Source organism: Podarcis liolepis (genome assembly GCF_965112155.1).
Source record: "Podarcis liolepis genome assembly, chromosome: 3".
Classification (NCBI taxonomy): Eukaryota; Metazoa; Chordata; class Lepidosauria; order Squamata; family Lacertidae; genus Podarcis; species Podarcis liolepis.
Window position 1 is genome coordinate 117,820,138 of NC_139557.1, and position 13,797 is coordinate 117,833,934.

The following is a 13,797-nucleotide window of genomic DNA, read 5'->3' on the forward strand; positions in this document are numbered from 1 at the left end:
CAGGCAGGGATTAAAATTTATCTGCATGATGCTAATCTGCCCAAAGCGTTTTGGGCTGAAGCACTCCATGCCTTTTGTTATGTTAGAAATCACAGTTATCATTCTGGTTTAGATGTCACCCCCTATGAGAAATTGTTTAAAAAATGCCCTAATCTGAAATACCTACGCATTGGGGTTCAGATGTAATTATGCATTATCCCGCTAAGCAGAAATTGGGTGAGCGTAGTGTTCAGGGAAAATTAATGGGCTACCAGCAGGGGGCGTACAGAATTTACATACCAGCAACTGGCAAATTTCATATTACAAGAAGCATGATACAAACTGTAAATTGGAATGGCATTGCTATTTTCCAAGATATTAATGGTATAGATAATACTGAGGAAGAAGAGGAAGAAGCAGCAGCAGCAGGAAATGGTGCTTCTGAATTAATGGAAAAAGACAAAAAGCCTGCTGAATCTGATAATTTGTTTGATGATTTAAAGTCACAGGCACCCGAGGGGAGGTTAGATTCTCTTGAGTTTTCTGACCATGAGCTTAGCCCACAGGCATCTCTTCAGTCTGACAATGATGATTTACAACCTGAAACTAGTAGTTTACATAGTCCCATTAAGTCTGAGGAGTCTGACTCTCCTTCCAAACTGAGACGTTCAGATAGAAAGAGACAGAAGCCACAACGTTTTGCAGATGAACATTTTAATACTGTGTATGCCAATAAGGCGGGTTTTGAGCCAACAAGCTACAATGATGTTCAGAATTTACCTAAGCACCAAGCTGTAAATTGGTATAAAGGTATGAACTCTGAGATAGCTTCTTTAAAAGAACATAACACTTGGTCTCTTGTACCACAAATCCCAGATATGAGACTTATTGATTCAAAATGGGTTTATAGAGTTAAAATGAATGACAAAAATGAAGTTGTAAGGTACAAGGCAAGATTAGTTGCTAGGGGTTTTCAACAAATTCCAGGTGAAGATTATGATTTGTGTTATTCACAAAGTGTAAAATATGAAACAGTTAAGCTTTTGTTAAAAGATGCATCACAACGTGGACATTCTGTTTATCATTTAGATATAAAAACCGCATATTTGTTTGCAGATTTAAAAGAACAATTTTTTATGCGTGTCCCTGAAGGCATAGATGCTGCTGAAGGTTTGGTATGCAAATTAAATAAATCCCTTTATGGTCTGCACCAAAGTGGAAGGAATTGGCACCAAACTTTAGCAAAAGAATTGCTGGATATTGGTTTTCACAAGGAAAGGCAGACAATTGTGTGTTTATAAAGGAAAGGGCAAACTCTGTAACAAAAATATGTGTCTATGTAGATGACGTGTTAATTTCTACAAAAACTAAACAGGAATATGAAGAGGTAGTTTCACAGTTACAGAAGAAATTTGATGTGGTGGAATTAGGCATAGCTAAAAATTACTTATGCATGCAAATTGAGAAAGACAAAAATGGATCTTTTCTGGTTCATCAAACTGCAAAAATTGATGATCTAGTCGAAATGCTATGTTTAGAAAATGCAAATGGAAAGGAAACGCCCATGGTGTGTGGTTTCACCTTTACAGGTGAAGATAAGCCATTTCCTAACAAAACTTTGTATCGTTATGCTATAGGCAAGCTAAATTTCATTCAAAGAATCTCAAGACCAGATATAACTTATGCTTTTCACTTTCTGGCAAAATTTGTGGAAAAGCCCACTACACAATGTTTCTCTGCTCTTAAGAGAGTGGTGATGTACCTTAAACACACCAAACATTATAGGTTGCAGTTTATATCAAGTATTGACAAAGGTTTTGAAATTTTCTGTGATGCATCTCATGCAGTGGAACAAAATAATTGCAGGGGTGTGTCTGGTATGGTATTTTGTTATAACGGTTGTCCTTTTGAATGGAAGTCCCAGACACAAACCAATATTTGTCTCTCCACAACAGAGAGTGAATTATGTGCGTGCGTTCAGGCCACTCGTGATGTGGAATGGTATCTACAAGTATTTGCAGACCTACAGATGCAAGTAGCACTACCAGTAAAAGTTTACCTTGATTCCTATAGCGGACTCGCTATCCTGTGTTCAGAGACTAATACGCAGCGCACTAGAGTCTTAAGATTACGTTTACAGTTTGTAAAGAAACTAATTGCTGATGAAATGGTTGTATTTGAATATGTTCCAGGTGACAATCAAATTGCGGACATTTTTACAAAAGCACTTCCAAAGGTTACACATGAAAGACATGTACAAAATATGCTTTGTTTTTGTTCCACAATGATGAACCGCAGGGGAAATGTTGAATGGTTTCTTTAAATGTAAAGGTTCATCACTGTTCCACCCGATGTGTATGTCTTTAAGGGGCCAGAGCAAGGGCCAGAGCAAAATAACGAGACCCAGCTTTACAGCTGTGAAACATAGCAGGTGCTGCTGAGTTGTATTGATTAAGCTGTGTTGGCAATTGGGTGTAGTATATAAGGAGCAGCACCTAGCTCTCCCATTTCCCCTGGGGGATGGGTTGGTGGTTGGGTCATGTTTGTTTGTTGGTGTATGTCAGGGGTTTAGGAGCAGAAGCACGGGCAAGGGAGGAAACAGAGAGCGAAGGGGAGGAGGCAGAAGAAAAGATGAGTGACGACGACGACCCGAGATCTCCTAGTCTTTCCAGTGAATCAGAGGATTCACAGAAAGGAGCACCAGTGGCGAGGGCAAGGGGGGAGTCTAGGGGGGCACCCCAGGAAGACAGAGCCAGAGAGGACTCAGGGGGGAGCAGCTGGAAATCGGGACCAGCGTCACCGCCAGGAAGCAGGGAAGAGGAAGGGAGCCAGGGGGGAAGCGCTGGCAGCTCACCACAGGAGGGAGGACATGAGTCAGGAGTGGCCACACCTCCACAGGAGGGAGGACATGAGTCGGGGATGGCCACACCTCCATCGGGGAGCGAAGAAACGGTTGAGAGGAAAGTGGAAGGTTGGGCGCGCGCGCCAAGTTCAAATGCAGAGGAAGGCGGCGCAGTAAGCAGCCCCGAAAGAGAGCCAGGTCCTAAAGCCCGGCGCAAGGAGGCAGGAGGGTCTGGGTCAGCGTCAGAAGAATCCCGGAAGGAAGAAGCCCCGGGGGGTAGAGGGACCGAGAGGAGGACAGTCAGGAGGAAAAGGTGGAGCAAGGCTAGGATATTAAGTTGGTGCACACAGGGCGGAGACTCAGACGGAGCTTCGCCGACCTAGCTACTAGGCGTAGAGTTGCGCGCAGCAGCGTGAGAATGGAAACTGTAATTCAATAAAGACTTTTACTTAATGACCGCTGGCTAGCGTGATCCTCTGTGAGCTAGGATCTTCAAGCAGCTCTGACAGTGTATTTAGTCTATAAGGAGTTTTTGTTTTTGTAATTAAAACCTTGTTTAAGTTATTTTTGAGTCCCTTTTTAATGCATGGTCTCCCCAGCAAGCTCTCTGCAGCGCTACCATACTGCAAAAAGCCAACATTCTTAACCTGAAACTATTCTTAACCTGAGGTACCACTTTAGCTAATTGGGCAACCCACTGCCTCCGCATGGTTTCTGTTCTCATCCTGAAGCAAAGTTCTCAACCCGAGGTACTATTTCTGGGTTAGCAGGGTCTGTAACCTGAAGCGTCTGTAACCTGAAGCATCTGTAACCCAAGGTACCACTGTACATTGTTGCAGCAGTGCATTCCCTAAATGAGGTTTGGACATCATCATCATCATCATTTATTTATACCCTGCCCATCTGGCTGGGTTTCGCCAGTCACTCAGGGCAGCTTCTAACAAAATATTAAAATACAATAATCTGTTAAACATTAAAAACATCCCTAAACAGGGCTGCCTTCAGATGTCTTCTAAAAGTCTGGTAGTTGTTTTTTCTCTCTGACATCTGGTGGGAGGGCGTTCCACAGGGCGGGTGCCACTACCGAGAAGGCCCTCTGCCTGGTTCCCTGTAACTTGACTTCTCACAACGAGGGAACCACCAGAAGGCCCTTGGCACTGGACCTCAGTTTCAGGTAGAACGATGGGGGTGGAGACGCTTCTTCAGGTAGCCATGTCACCAGCACAATATATTACTGCTTTCTTCTGTTGCTTTTTCTTATTGGGATATAAAGTTCCCAAACAAAATTCTGCATAGCTTTTTCATAATCTTGAATTCCATATAACCTGCGCTTTCTTGTCCTTACCTTGAGACTGCTTCCTTTTAAAAATAACTGGCCAGATGAGCTATGCACAAAACCAACCAAGTTGGGTCCTTGGGCAAATGATTACACTGAGACCTCTTTCTTCTTTCATCCTTCCTCCTACCCTGTGCCTTTCTGATGCCCACCTATACTACTGTGTGCTTTGAATCATGGCTGCCCACCTACTGTACTTTGGATCAGAGCCGCTTTTAGTTAGAAGCCAAGAAAAATGCTTGACATTTCCTCCACTTAACCATATCTCATCAACAACATTTTGCATTAAAAAACAACACATCCCCTTTCTTTTTATCTTTCCTCCTGTTGCTGAAGAGACACCCCATTGACTCCACCACAAGACCAGCAAGCCACACAGACAAGCAGAGGTAATATTTTCAACTGGCTCCTATCTTCCCCCCTTCATGGATTCATAAACCAACCTGAGCTCTGTTTCTCCCTCCCCTTCCTTCGTTGCAAAAGTTCGTTCTGCATTTTTAGCATTTAACATTTTAACTTTCTTCATTTTAGCATTTTGTGCATATCTAGAAGCTCTTTGGTCCTGAAATGCTTGCTAATTCTACTTTCCTTCACTCTCTATAAATCCCTCCAGCAAAAGCAGGGAAACCTTTCCCTCCCGCTTCAAATCTGTCTGCAAGAGTACCCTGGAATAATGAAATAATGCAAGATCGTTGAGTGAAGTAAGTGGAAAATTGATTAATTAACACTACAGGATCCTTCTTCTTTCTTTGGTGATCACTCATAGCCAAGTAAGATTGGCTTCCATTTACTGTACACTTGCAGAACATCAACCACTTATATATTTATTTTTTATAAATATTTTATTAAGTTTTCTCAGTAAAAAAAAGTTCAAAGAAAAAATACAAAAACAGAAGAAAAAAAGAAAATACAAAAACAGCAACATACAAAATACAAACATTAAAAACACAAAGAAGTAAAAAGTGAAAAACACATAAAAAAGAAAAAAAGAACAAAACTCTCTCTTTTACGACTCCTCTTTGGTTAACCTATTTTCCTGATTTCCTCACACCTCCCTTTTCTGTATCCGTTTTTTATAGTTGGTTCAGCAAATTCATAATCAGTTTAGTTTTTCTAATATCAATCCCATCTTACACTTTACCTTGTTGCTAGAACCCCTTAAGTTCATTTCAACGTTATCAGCATTCAAAAATTTTACAGTGTTTCTGTAAATAAATTTTAAATTTCCTCCAATCTTCTTCCACCGACCCTTCTCCCTGGTCTCGGATTCTGCCAGTCATTTCCGCCAATTCCATATAGTCCATTAACTGCATCTGCCATTCTTCCAGAGTGGGTAGATCTTGTGTCTTCCAGTGCTTTGCAATGAGAATTCTTGCTGCTGCTGTAGCATACATAAAGAAAGTTCTATCCTTCTTTAACACCGATTGGTCAACTATGCCCAGGAGAAAGGCCTCTGGTTTCTTCAGGAAGGTATATTTAAATACCTTTTTCAGTTCATTATATATCATTTCCCAGAAAGCCTTAATCCTAGGGCACGTCCACCAAAGGTGAAAGAATGTACCTTCAATTTCTTTACATTTCCAACATTTATTATCGGGCAAGTGATAGATTTTTGCTAGCTTGACTGGAGTCATATACCACCTATACATCATTTTCATAATATTCTCTCTTAAGGCATTACATGCCGTAAATTTAATCTCGGTGGTCCACAACTTCTCCCAGTCAGCGGACATAATATTATGTCCTATGTCTTGTGCCCATTTTATCATTGCAGATTTTACCGTTTCTTCCTCAGTATTCCATTTCAACAGCAGATTGTACATTCTTGATAATATCTTAGCAATTGGTTCTAACAGTTCTGTTTCTAACTTTGATTTTTCCACCTGGAATCCAATTTTTTAATCCAAATTATATGCCTCTCTTATTTGAAAGTAATGTAACCAGTCTTGCACCTTCTCTTTAAGTTTGTCATAACTCTTTTGTCACCTTCCTGCTCTGAAATTTCCCAGTATTTTGGCCATTTGGCCTCCATATTAAGTTTTTTCAAAGCTTTCGCTTCAATAGGTGAAAGCCACCTTGGGGTTTTACTCTCCAGAAAGTCTTTATATCTCATCCAAACATTAAACAGTGCTTTCCTGACAATATGGTTTTTAAATGCCTTGTGAGCTTTTACCTTGCCATACCACAAATATGCATGCCACCCAAATATATTGTCATACCCTTCAAGATCCAAAACATCTGTGTTTTCAAGAAGTAGCCATTCCTTCAGCCAGCAAAACACTGCAGCCTCATAGTAAAGTTTCAAGTCTGGCAGGGCAAACCCCCTCTGTCTTTAGCATCAGTAAGTATCTTAAATTTTATTCTGGGCTTTTTGCCCTGCCAGACAAATCTAGATATGTCTCTTTGCCACTTCTTGAAACAATCCATTTTGTCAATGATTTGCAATGATTGAAATAAAAATAACATTCTCGGCAATACATTCATCTTGATGACAGCAATTTGACCTAGCAAAGAAAGCTTCAAATTCGACCCGATTTCTAAGTCTTTTTTCACTTCTGTCCAACATTTCTCATAGTTATCTTTAAATAAGTTCACATTCTTAGAAGTCATGTTCACCCCCAGGTATTTTACCTTCTTTACTAATGTTAAGTCTGTCTCTTTCTGAAACCTCTGGAACATCAACCACTTATAAACACCATCTCCAACTCCCTGAGAGATTCCATTAACGATGTCTCTGATCAGCGATGAACAGGATCTGTGATATGTGTGGGCTTAGTCATCGACTTAACACTGCATTGTAGGGCGATGGACTAGATGACTCTTGGGAACCCTTCCAACTCTAAGATTCTGTGATTCTATGATCTAGCCCCTGAAGCCACACGTGAACAGATTTGAAGTAAGCTTCACCCCACATGGCTCTAGACTTTTGCGTAGGGTTTGAAGTTGACCCTAAAGGGGACACATACCCTAACTCTCACTTCCCACAGCTCTGAACATCAAGTTTTTGTAATTTACTCTCATTTTAAAGGCACTTTCCAATTGCTCACCCAATTCCTACCTGGCTGATGTCCTCTGACTCAACTTGCCTCCTTTTGTAGGACAGGAAGAAGAAGAAAAACCCTGCCAATCTTCTTGAGAGACAAAAAAAACTAACTAACTAACTAACTAACTAACTAACAGCTCTTCAGTTCTCTAACAAGGTGCCAGATCTCTGCAGCACTTACTGCCCAACATCAAAAGATCCTTTAAGGTGTTTGCCAAGATGAATGTGTGAATGGCCACACCCAGGTCAGCCTGCACATGTCCTCACAAGCTGTGGAGTGTGGGCCATTGGGGCTACCTGAATACAGCCTTCCCAATGAGAATGCTAAGCATTTTTGAAGCCCTCTCTCCCATTCTCAAAGCCACACACTATTTTCTGTCCCATACACATTCACACTTCCTTGAACTTAGAGGTGTGTACAGACATTTCCCTTCTTCCCTGACAAATCAGCTCTCTGTGACACTCAGCACATCCTAATCCAAAGGTATAGCTATGTCAAATACACCCCTCACATGTGTGTCTGGGCAGAAAAACCATGCAACTGACATTTCAATATCAGTAGGACTGCCTGCTTTTCAGCCTTACTGGGAAGGCTCCCACTTTGGTCTGTTGTTATGAGAGCTATCCAGCACAGTAATCAGGACTGTTTCAAGAACATCTCAAAGTTCTAGCTAAAGCTCTGGTCCTCTTCCCATGGTTATACTTCAATTTTCTGCAGCTTCAACATCACAACATGCAACAATTGGTTGTGGTGGAGACTCGTCCAGTTGGGTGCATGGGAAACTTCCATATCTGCCTGCAGACAGCCCACACATTACTGTATTCTGACTTACAACAAATCCAGAGTTGGCCCTGGCTGTCGGTAGTTTCATTGTTGCCCTTGTAGAACTCACCAGGGAGGAGAATGGGAACAAATGGAGAATTGGTTTATTCTGCCTATTCCACCTACCTTTTCGATACCTGCCATCTGTTCTACCAATCCCACCAGTCACCATTGTTCCACTAAATTTATGAACAGCTTTGGAGAGAAGTCACCATATTTCATTCTTTGTGGCTCTTGTTTTAGGGATAGAGAGTTCCCATCTGTCTTCATCTTCTCATGGTCATGAGGACCTGTTACCTTCTCTTTCTTGCCCTTGGCTTTTTGTTTCATCCAGGTAAGTCATCAGTTAAGTTCTGGACTTAACCAGGTAAAATAAAGGTAAAGGACCCTTGACAGTTAAGTCCAGTCACGAACGATTCTGGGGTTGTGGTCTCATCTCACTTTACTGGCTGAGGAAACGGGTTTTTGCTTGCATACAGTTTTTCTGGGTCATGTGGCCAGCATGACGAACTTCTGGCGAACCAGAGCAGTGCACGGAAATGCCATTTACCTTCTCGCTGGAGTGGAACCTATTTATCTACTTGCACTTTGGCATGCTTTCGAACTGCTAGGTTGGCAGGAGCTGGGACCGAGCAACGGGGGCTCACCCCTTCGTTTGGATTTGAACTGCCGACCTTCCATTCGGCAAGCCCAAGACTCAGTGGTTTATACCACAGTGCCATTCACATCCCCTTGGACTTAACCAAGGGGCTTCCAAATGTCATTAGCCAAACACATGCAGAAGCTCCCTTCCAACCTTCTTAAAGACTCTGAATGGAGGAGATGTGGCTTGTATGGGGGAGGGCTGGCATCAGGGGTGGCATGCACAGGCACATCCTCCTATCCAGTTCAAGCCCTGGTTGATGGTGATGATGATGGTGGTGGTGGTGGTGATTACTATTCTTGTAGGGGCCTACATACAGTCAGATATCTTGATGCTTTACACTTGAATGTGTGTGCAGTAATTGAAATACTTTATTATCACTTGTACAACTTGTATACAGTGAGATTACACAAAAGATGGCTTCCTTGTAGGAATTAAGGCTAGAAAAGTGTTGACTAAATGAAGAGTTGAAACTGCTTTGATCTAAGGATGTCCAGCGTTCCATCTGGCCTGGTAGTTCCAATCTTGCTCCACATGATCTTCCCAGCCCTGGGGAAGTCTCTTTCCCAGCACTGCACTGTGAAATGACAATGTTGCCAATTGTAATGAAACATAGGAATGTTGGGCTCTGATTATTTGTTATTGTTTCCCCTTGTAAACTTTTTTTTTTTCTTTTGGTGGGGAAACAGGATCGTCTGCTAATGTGTACAATCAAAGCCAATGCCGCCAGATAAACGGTGTGTGTGTATTTACCAAGTGCCCTGCGACCTTTAACTCTATTGGAAAGTGTTCAACATATTGGCCATGCTGCTATCTGCAATTGCCAGGATGAGAATGACAGCTCCAAAGGTGAGAATGATGGCCCTATACCAGGATGAACTATGTTCACTCATGCAAATGTTTACTTCTCCTTCTCCCAAAAATATTGCCTAGCTTTCCTTGAGATTTTTATTACTTTGACATTGTGATAACTGCTGTATGTGGTAGAAGTTTGTGGCTTGAACACAGGTACACAGGAGCATAGCTGTCAACTTTTCTCTTTTTTTAAGGGAAATTCCCTTATTCTGAATAGGATTCCTTACAAGAAAAGGGAAAAGTTGACAGCTATGCACAGGAGGCTGGCTGCATTTCGCCCCTACCCCAATCCTCGCAGAATTATTTTACTGTCACGTTGTATGATATTCATGGCTTCCACCAGGACATGCACTTAAAAAATAATAATAGCACGAAAGAATTTACAAAAAGAGGAGCCGCCACCATCACTCAATCAAGCAATATTTTTATATCATTCTAAAGAGAAATATAAAGGAAAGGGGGTCAGAGCCAACCATCCAAAATCGCTTATTTGTCAGTCATTGCTGGATACAGGAAGCAAATTGACTGCATAATTCCCAGCATAATTATCACCCAAGTTCTTATTTCTTTTTAACAGTCCTTTCCCTTCACAGGCATCAAGGCCCATCCTACAGAATTAGTCCTATAAGGCAGTGGTTGGTCAACACTCCCTCATGCAAGGAAGCATTAATCTTGCCCTGGACCCACCTGGTCAACTGGTTTATTTCACAAGTCACATCCCCACAAACTGTTAGGATATTTCCATTCCACCTTAAAAGGGAGCAGGCTGTGAGTCACAGAGTCTGCGCATTTCCTGTTCACAGGATGTTTATGTTTCCTGTTCCTTTCATTTTCTCTCTCTGTCTGGAGACACTGACACAGGCAGTCATGTCTTTCTTTGTTCTGATCAACGCTGAATAAAACTTGTAAATAGTGCTCTCCTGAGTGCGACTTTTGCTGTGAATTATCTGCTGATAGAGTGTGCATGAGCTCCGGAATGTGGCAAGCTATTTCAGGAAACTCGTGTTGCTAATTGCTGATACTGCGTGACTATGGGAGATCAATGGATCGTCTGGCAGACGGCTTGGGGCCATGATGGACTTTGTCTCCCTGGCAGTATCCCAACACAAACACCCCGTTCACATCATCAGCGTGCATTTACTGAAACTGATCTCCAAAAGACAGACAAGATGCAACACTGGACACCAAAGCTCGGACTGCAACAACAGTGGGAACATCTTAATTGCTGTAGAGTAGAATGACTTTAGACTCAATACTTGATGTATGTGTGCGACAGGTAGTCTGTGAGATGGAGTAAGAGAGGTCCATTTGGACAGATAGGAAGAGTGTATCTCTTTGAGTGTATCTCTGTGAGTGGGGCACAATGTGTGTATGGTCTTGTATGTGAGAGAAATGTTTTGTTGCCTGCAAAAAATGTTTCTATTGCATTATTTTCAGATATTATTTTCAGAGATGGGGAAAACAGATATCAGTTCATGTGGTGATGGAATCTTTCGAGGAGTTGGAGATGGTGTTTATAAGTGGCCCATGTTTCACAAGCGTATAGTAAGGCTGGTAGTACAATAGCTTTGTAAATAAGCATTTTGGTTTCCCTGCGAATGTCCCAGTCCTCAAACACTCTGTACTTCAGTCTGGAGAAAGCCGCACTCGCAGAGCTCAGGAGATACTGTTGGAGAAGAACCCGCCCTTTAGTGAGTTCAACATCATCGTCAGCAGCAGCAGATGACTGAGCTGTGAGCTCGGACTAAAACTACTGTGTAAAGACTAATAAATCTAAGCGTAATTAAACCGCCAGCTTGCCACGTCCTTGGTGTGAGAGGGAAATCATAAATCCTGACACTGGTGGAGGATAATCTGAATTCATTATATAATACATTTTAATGTTATTTTCATTAATATATGCATTTCTATGCACAATTTACCCCTATATATGTGCTACAGTTGGGGCATCAGGGCATTTAAATGGACCCATCTACATCTTTAAGATCTACCACCTTTAATATTTCACTTCTTAATGGACTTTGCACATTGTGCCCATTGTTTTCAGGGAATGCTGCCCAATGGTTTTTGGTGTTGGTTTCTTTAGGAGGAGAGGGCACATTTGCAATTCAATTCAATTCCCTGGAACCCCAGCTAGTCCAGTATAAAAGACAGACTCACCGTTGCCTCTCAGTCTTCCTTTCCTTTCTTGTAGAGTTACAGCTAACACCCACTTTTACCTGCTCATAGCTATGAAGTCTTGCCATCTTCTTTTGACTGCCCTTGCTTTGGTACTAATTTCTAATCCTGGTAAGTATGGCTGCCATAGGATTACAATTACAAAATTAAGGGCTCGGTGTGATATGTAGATTAAGAGAGTGCAATGCAGCGACTTACAGTGCTCACTCCCAGGTAAGAAAACAAGAAGGGCCTTTATGGATTCAGCCAAAGATCAACCTAGTCTAGTATCTGATTCTCACAGTGGCAAACTAGCGCTGGGCAATATATCGTCCAAAACTGGCTTGAAATCCATATTGTGATACCGGTTCCATAATTTTTGATCTGGCAATATATTGTGATCATGATGTGTGTTAGGGTTGGGTGATACATCGTCCCAAACCAGTTTGAAGTCCATATAGAATTCTTTATCCTGAAATAGGTTTCAATATTTTTAACCTGGCAATATATCGTGAATCGTGGTGTGTGTGTGTGTGTGTGATGCAAAAATCACAATGTGGGGAAAACCATGTAGCTAGCCAATGCTTCTCTCGATTCCTGCAGCCCCTGTTAACTCTCCCCTGCCTTCTGCCGTGAATCACAAGAGCAGGCGTCGGCAAAAGTCCTGATGTGAGAAAATCCTTGAAGCTGCCCAGTGCCTTTACATAGCTCCATCTTTATTTCAGACATTGTGATATATCAATATATCACAATGTTTAGCCGGTGATATATCTGGGAGTTGAAAACCAAATATCGCCCAGCCCTATGGCCAACCTTCTGGAATCCCTTCTGGAATCCCAGAAACAAGACAGGAGTACAATAGCACTGTCCCTATTTGAGATACACAGAGATTGGCTGTCACAGCCATACATACTACTTTCAATACTTGGGCTAGCACTTGGCCATCTTGGTGGTAACTGTAAAATTTACAAGAGCTCTATTCTTCAAATCTTTTCTGTGACATAAACTCTGTAGATAATCCTAAGAAAGTCATTATGCTTAAGACCATTCCCTCCTTGGGTGTGTGATCAGGACATGCATTCTGTGACCCCACTTCCCAGGACCCGGGTTAGGTTAACAATAATGCCTTGGGTGTTTCACCAAGCTCTTCTTAAATTCTCTTATTGGGCTAAGTGGCATCAAAACCCAATGCATGAAACACAATTCCACCAGCAAGTAAAGTCACCCAATGGTGTCACATAGGCATGAAAGAGGTTGACCAGAGGTTCCAAAAATTCATGCTCAGTCCACAAAAAGGGCAACTAGCAAATAACTCCCATGCCTAACCATAATCAAAGCTCACATTTTCTTAGTGAGAAGGGTGTTTTAAGAACCCTTAGCCCTGCCCCCGTGATTGCAAGAATGGGTGGTCCTCAAGTCAACACAGGATAGATCAGCATCATCTGAGGGCCAAAAACTGGGACCACAGGGAAGATCAGGAGTCCTGTGCAAATCCCTAGTAGAGGAAAAGCTGGATATGTGGATTTGTTTCTCTGTTGTTTGTTTTGGTTTGGGTTTTTTTCAGGATTTGCTACCGTGACAGATGGAGATGCATGTTTGAGTGTCAAAGCTGTTTGTATGTGGAAGGAATGTCTTTCTGATTTTTCAAATATTGGAACCTGTGATGAGAATTTTGTATGCTGTATTTTCAGTAAGAATGAAGGTTCTAAACAGAAATGCTCAGTATTTCAATTATTTGTTTGCCTTCATGTTAGAAGGAGTCAGTGAGCTGGTAGTGGGAGAATGAATTCTCCAAACAAAGCCTGTTGGTGGAAGACCTGTGCAAGGGCTTACACTAGCACAACCAGGTTTCCCCTCTCCCCAACCTCATGACCCCACAGTCCCTGAAATTTGCTTGGAGAAAACAGCACAGAACAGCACACAGAGGTAGAAGAGTGTGGAGGTTCTGTCTGGCAACCTGAAATAACTGTGCAGGTAGAATGATCCTAAGCAAATCTCATTGAATCCCACCTGGTTTCATTCAAGTATCCCTGCCCATGTTGTACACATACAAAGCATTTGCCCTACCTAATGTTTCAAGGCAAATAGATCTTGCTGATTTGAAAGAGCCACAAAAACC

The 13,797-nt window shown here is 42.0% G+C and overlaps 1 long non-coding RNA gene across 1 annotated transcript; it reads left to right on the forward strand.

Annotated features, from left to right (window-relative positions):
* Positions 1-4,768: 4,768 nt before the first annotated feature.
* On the forward strand, positions 4,769-11,309 carry LOC310702471. Its single transcript, XR_014523515.1, has 4 exons — positions 4,769-4,858; positions 8,267-8,357; positions 9,356-9,515; positions 10,972-11,309. It is a non-coding gene; the product is annotated as an uncharacterized lncRNA (long non-coding RNA).
* Positions 11,310-13,797: the final 2,488 nt, after the last annotated feature.